Raw genomic sequence first — 6822 nt, forward strand, 5'->3', positions numbered from 1 at the left:
AGGAAAATCCTTGATTTTAATAAGAATGTGATCTTGGAGTTGGAGTCCATGATCAGTTAAGATGAGGCCCAAAGATTCGATTTGAGATTTTTCTAATGCGATTTTCTTGGGGGAAAGTATTATTGATTAATAGTATTGGCCCAATTGATCCGTCTTGAGTTGGTTTCCTTAATTTTTGTTTTCAAAAAATCTCGTACAGCTTGGTTATCAGTACGAATAAGGAATTTCTCAGGTAAGAGATAAATTCTAAACCGTTGGATTGCATTAACAATAGCTAGGATTTCCTTTTCATAAATAAGATAATTATTTTGAGCAGAGGTGAATTTGCTGGAGTTGTAGCTGTAAATTTGCTCATCAGAGGGTTTTTTGAGAGGGCGTGCTTTTAAAACACAGCCCCAATGTTCATTGCTAGCATCCGTTTCAAGGATAAGAAGGTCGCCAGCAACAGGGAAGTAAACTGTAAGGCAAGATTTGGTAATCTCAGCCTGGATAGATTGAACCGTCTGTGTGTCAGATTTGGTTCGGGTGAAAATAGTGTCTTTGCGTAATTTTAATAAAAGACTTTGTTCTTTTGAGGAAAGGTCTTTAATGTAATTACGCCCATAGTTAAGGATTCTGAGAAACTGTTGTAAGTGTTGTTTGTCACGGAGAATAGTAGGAAAATCCTTGATTTTAATAAGAATGTGATCTTGGAGTTGGAGTCCATGATCAGTTAAGATGAGGCCCAAAAATTCGATTTGAGATTTTTCTAATTCGATTTTCATGGGGGAAAGTATTATTCCATGTTTGAGGAATAAATTACCGATGATACGAAGGTGTTTCGTATGTTTAGCAGGAGAATTAGAGAAGACAAGGATGTCGTCTATATACGCCACACAAAAAGGAAGGTCGCCAAAGATGGAATCAATCCAGCATAGGAAAACTTGAGGGGCAGTACAAAGACCGAAGGGCATAACCATCCATTGGTAATGGCGATTATAAGGAGTGGAGAAAGCTGTGAGAGGTTTGGATTCCTCGGTGAGCTTAATCTGCCAAAAGCCAGATTTTAAATCAAACTTACTATAAATAGTGGCATGTTTGGCGCGATGAATGAGAACATCTTTTCGAGGGATGAAATATCCATCAAAAATAATATTTTGGTTTAAACGTTTGTAGTTTATAACCATACGAGCTTTGCCACGTTTTATTTTTGCATGATTGAGAACCATAAAAGTGGGACAAGAATGAGAAGAGCTAGAATGTCTAGCAGAGGAGCCGGTGGATGCTGCAGGGGTAGACCGAAGAGATGAAGTGCTGGCAGTCCGAGTTAGTTGTCTGGGACTAGGACCAGAGGGTCATCTTCTGAAATAGAGGTTATTACCGGAAGATTGTATTTCAAAAGTAGGAGGTGGATCTGCTGTGATATTTTGAGTGGTGTCTAAAACATCAGAAAGCATCCATTCGCTGGGGAGTTGGATATCCTGCTAGTTGAGCATTCGAGGTTGTATCTCATGTTCAAAAGGTCTTGGTTCGAAAAGTTCGACGAACCGTTTGTCTGGAAGAGGCAACAGTTTAGTTGAGGTAACATTTGTTAACTCGTGTAAACATTTCCAACTGACAGCAAGGTTATGACTATCAGCTTTCATGCCGGTCCATTGGGTCTTAATTTTAAGAACCACCGAATCACAAAGATTTGGGTCTTAATTTCCGAACAACATTACCATTCTACTTTCAAAGAGTACGTCCAGGCCCCCCCTTTTTGTCAGAATTAGGTTACCGCCAGCGGTAAGGAGCAATATTTTCTGATTAATATCAGCCCTGAGCTGATAAGACAATGGATCCATCTCGGCTACACCCACCTCCATCTGGGTGCCGTTAAGATTGCTACTACCTTCCATGGTCGGAAAGGTCTCCCTGTGGCCATGCGGCTAAACCTTCTTGATACACGGTTCTGTCACTTTCTGCATACCACCATCACAGATGTTCAGACCACTTTGAACGACGACACCGTCTTCTATACTGTGTACCCAAATTACAACATCTCTCTCCAGGATCCTAATCTTCCTGATGCTTGGCAGTTCCTGATCCAGTTGACTGGTGCACCCCAGAAAGAGACGGCAATTGCAGCCACCCTCCATTACCAGATCTGTTATAGACTCCAAAATAATGCCATGAATCTCAATACCAGATTCTCCAGTAATGATGCAGCTTTCTTCGTCCAGATCGGCGAAGATCGGATCCCTACAATCACTCATGTTCCTCGACAGATCGATCGAGCGGCACTTCTTAAGCTCATCCCTGAATCCTGGATCACGGCATATGAGTCTACACATAATATCCGGCTGCTACTCCACCTCTGATGGCTACTAATCCCGTCTACAAGCCTCTTGACGATGGCCGCACACTTGTCACCTATCCCAGCAGCCACACCAGGGCACGGTCCATACTTGGTATCAGAGCTAGCTCTTGACGGGGGGTGTGATTGCAGTGGTTACGTAAGTTTAGTCCCACATCGCTCGTTGAGGTTGTATACTCTGGCTAATATGTGATGGAGAATTGGGCAAGCATATGCATGAGCTTGGCCTTTTTTGTTTTGTCAGGACAATCCTTTGCAAAATGGCCAATCTTCCCACATGCATAACACTTAGAAGAAGTCTTTTTTCTGAACTTCTTTCTCTTGAAAAATTTATAGGGCTGGTGTTTAGACTGGTGTCGTCAGTTAAAATGGTAAGACTTGTGTTTCCGGGGAGGAATCCTATCAGGATGAGACCTGATCTTGGAGAAATGGGATTTCTTCTTGGAAGGGCAAGAGCAAGCTGAATCCTTGCACTTAATCTTAAGGTAAGAGGTATCACAGGCATCAGTGAGCTTGTGTGTGGTCTTTTCCCACTGTTTGAAGAATAGCTGTTGGTCACAGAGCTTCTGCAGAGCGCTGAGGATTTCTTGATAGAGACGACCAACTGGAGCTTGGTCAATACGAAGGCCTAATTGCTGTAAAGATTTCACAGCATCTTTTCCCAATGGTTCTGAGAAAGAGTTGAGGAAGGCCTGTTTCATGTTGGGATCATCAAGTCCACCAAGGATGTAGAAACGATCAAGCATTCGAGTGTAATGCTTAGCAAGGTCAGCCTTCTGAAAAGAGCAACACTTTATTTGGAAGTATTCTTCTCTAGCTTTGACACGGTTGTTCTCGATGGGGCCGATCATTTCATTATACAACTGGGCAATGAAAATATCAATAGGAATCTGCGTCCACTGAAGCTAACGGTAACCACCAAGAGCCATGAACCATTCCCGTAAGGTGCCATGGGTACGGGCAAGAAACTTAGTGAGGACAGTGTTGTCTGTTGCTCCTGCAATCAACATCTCTACAGTAAGCCAAGCATGAAATTCTGAGATCCACTCAGGCCATTTATGGAATGGAAGACCATAAAAAGTGAACAGCTGCTTAGGATCTTGATTGGCAAAAGGATGAAGATCCACCCTTAGGGGAGATGGATGAGGCGGTTGCTGGAAACTTCCTTTGGAGATAGTGACACCAAGGAAATCAATTGTATGAACTGCAACTTCCATTTTCGTGGGGGAGAGCATAACACCTTGAGCTAGAGTGACATCGAGGAACTTCTGGAGCAGTGGAGCATGGGCTTCTTCTGTTTCAGAGAAAAGAAGGATATCATCAATATATATGAGGGCATGTTCCTATATGGATGCATAAACTTGCAGCATCGCCCGTTGAAATAAGGAGGGAGCAACTTTGAGACCAAAAGGTAGAACTGTCCATTGAAAATGTCCTCCTGGGATGCAGAAACCTGTCTACCAAATCATATGACCGTGAAGGACTCTTCATATGCTTCTGTCCTTATTTCTGGACGAGAGAAGGAGAAAAAACAATTGGAAGAACAACTCAGACTGGCCCAGAAGCCTCTTTTCCCATCCAGCCCCCCCTCCTACAAGTATCCTTTATTCTCTGAGTCATTCACTAATCCTATCTACCATGACCATTTAGCTCCACATAGTTTCCCTACCACCATGTTCAAAGAATTATAGGACCACCAGAGAAGTTTGGCAGCCCTCAAGGCCAACTCTTCTAAGCCCAAACGGTCTCATCCTTCTCATGTCTTGACTCCCCAACCAGTGTTTCCTTCCTATTCTTCCCCAGCTCCAACACCCACGGTTCAACCCACTTTTCAACCACTTCCAGGACATCTTTAAGGACCCCCTGGTTTTGTCCCTTGGGTTCCTCCCATGACCAAACCATCCTCTTCTGACTCCGCCTTTACTGTTGTCCCTGAGAACCCAAATACTCTCAGTCATTTCCTCACCCAGTTAACTTTGTCTCCCCCCACCAAACCTATCCCAGTGTTATCCCTCTCCAAGGTTTCTTCGATCTCCTCCTTCACAGATACCGCCTCCCAGGATCCTCTGCCCATTTTTCAGACGAATCCTCCTCCTGTGCCGGAACCTACTGACGGTGTTACTGAACCCCTCATCCATAGTAGTGACAGTGAAATTGATGCTCCTGAACCCCAACATCAGCGGCAGCAACCTATTCCTTGTTTTATGGCTTCTGGCTCCGACGGTATCAGCAGGAATTTTCCCCCCACTGCTGATTATGAAGATGCGGATCGCCGCCGCCATAAGTGGAAAGTGGTTCCCCCTAACATTCTTGACAACATGGGATAAATGACTTCCAATTCTACTGTCGAAGCACAACTCAACTGGAAGGCAGAAAACGCTCTGGTCCAGAATCAGTACCTGAATAAATTGATTTCCTACCAAGAGCGTCATACTCTTGCCCTCCAGCAGAATGAGGTAGACATCCGTTATCTCAAAACACGGATAGAATCCCTCCATCAGGAGCTCATGACTATTGCTATGATCCTATCTTCTTCCTTCATGGAACTAGTTCAGAGGATCTCTTCGTCCATCAAGACGAGTCTGATTCCCACAAGGAACAGTGGTTTGCCTTCATGACAACTATGTGCGCCCATAACCAGGTGGACCAAGCCTCTCTGCCCGCTTGCCTTCTCCACAGTACCAATACAGCTTGGGAAGTCAACCACGAACTCCAGCATCCAGTCATCCACCGTATCATGAGCGAACATATGGAATTTGAAGTTGATCATGCCCTCGATCTGTTCATCCCCTATTCCAATGACACTGACCTCGACACTGATTAGTGCTCCACAGTGTCTCTCTTGTCCTTTACTTGTAAGTCATAAAGTAACCATAGTCTGTTGGGTTGGTTAATTGTAACTTGGGTTTGTTTACTATAGTTAGTTGTAAAGTACCTACGGTTTGTATGTCGGCTGTCGGCAAATCATGGTTAAGTTACTTTTGTAAATCATGGTTAAGTTACTTTTGTAAATCATGGTTAATTATTTCCATGGTTAAGTCAAGTTATGTGCCTATATAATGGCTCGTCATCTCCATTGTAAAGACATCAAAAACAAAATGGAATACTTGGTATCAGAGCCAGCACTTAACCATGATTTACAAAAGTAACTTAACCATGATTTACAAAAGTAAGGGTTTTTAATCTTATTTTTGTGGAGTGCAACAATGTGGGAGATATTGATCTCTCTAGCTTGACACAGATTCCAAGACTTTCCAACCTTTTTGTATAGAGGAGAAGAGATGATACAATCCAAATTTTAAGTTGAACTTCTTGTTTCTGAATAATGATCATGATTCATGACTCATGACATATTATGTGGACTGTAAATTATGACCTCTCTAGCTTAATTTTTCTTCTTGTTTTGGCTCCTATTACGTGGACTGTAAATTATGATCATAATTCATGACTCATAAGATATTTGGAAGTTCTCACTTACTAGTGGGTTTCCTTTCTTTTCCCTTAAATTAAGGTAAAGTTTTGTGCTTATACTCTTTGCAGTTTTAGTTAGTTACAACATTAAGTTCATTATTTTTTATTTGATGATGGTAGTGTGTCAACTCAATAAGTCCCTACTCCTCCTTTCCATAGATTTTGGTCTACTTTATTTTTGTGATTTAGAAACAATGAGTCCCTATGGATATCACATAGATGGAGTTCATTCCGTCTGCTTCTATTCAGTAGCTAGTTTTCTAGTTTAGTCTAACCTTAATTGCTTTATTTACTCCTTTACAACCTTACTAGTAAGGCAGCATTTTTGTAGTTTGGGATGGAGGAAAGCAGGATGAAATTAATGGGTCTATGTAAGATGAGACTTTGGAAATGACCTGTGTCAACTGGTTAATCTGTGGATGATTACAATTACAGGGATTTAGGTTTTGAAAGGAGATGCTGTCCAATTAGAGTTTTGGCTTCTCCTTAGTTTTTGGTTTTATAAACCATGCAGAATACAGAGTTGAAGTTCAATCTTGTGTTCCTTTAGTTATGCTGTTGAAGTATGAATACGAACAAGATATTAGGTTCAGTTCCATTTGGGTGCAGATATACTAGTCTTGAATGGCGCTCCTGATTTGATTTGAGATAAATTACATCAGGGTGACAGTTATTGGTTCATGAGTGAACAGTATTGGCATTGGTGACTTACTTTTAACACAGTAAATTAATTTTTTTTTTGGTAAAACACAGTAAATTAATTAAGAATACTTTATCCTGTGTCCCCTAATCAATGAGTACTTGATGGGTCTTTAGCTCAAATTGGTAGAGCACTTGGAACATGAGCATGTTCCAAGGGAATGGTGGTTCGAATCCACCAAGGCCCAATTTTTATTCAACTGTTTATAGCATAGTCAGTTATGACACTGATCCACACAAGAACCCAATTTTAATGGCATTTTTTAAATTTGGCATAATTTTATAATTACTTTGATTACGTTAATGAGATATTTTAA

This window comes from Telopea speciosissima, chromosome 8, assembly GCF_018873765.1.
Source record: "Telopea speciosissima isolate NSW1024214 ecotype Mountain lineage chromosome 8, Tspe_v1, whole genome shotgun sequence".
NCBI lineage: Eukaryota > Viridiplantae > Streptophyta > Magnoliopsida > Proteales > Proteaceae > Telopea > Telopea speciosissima.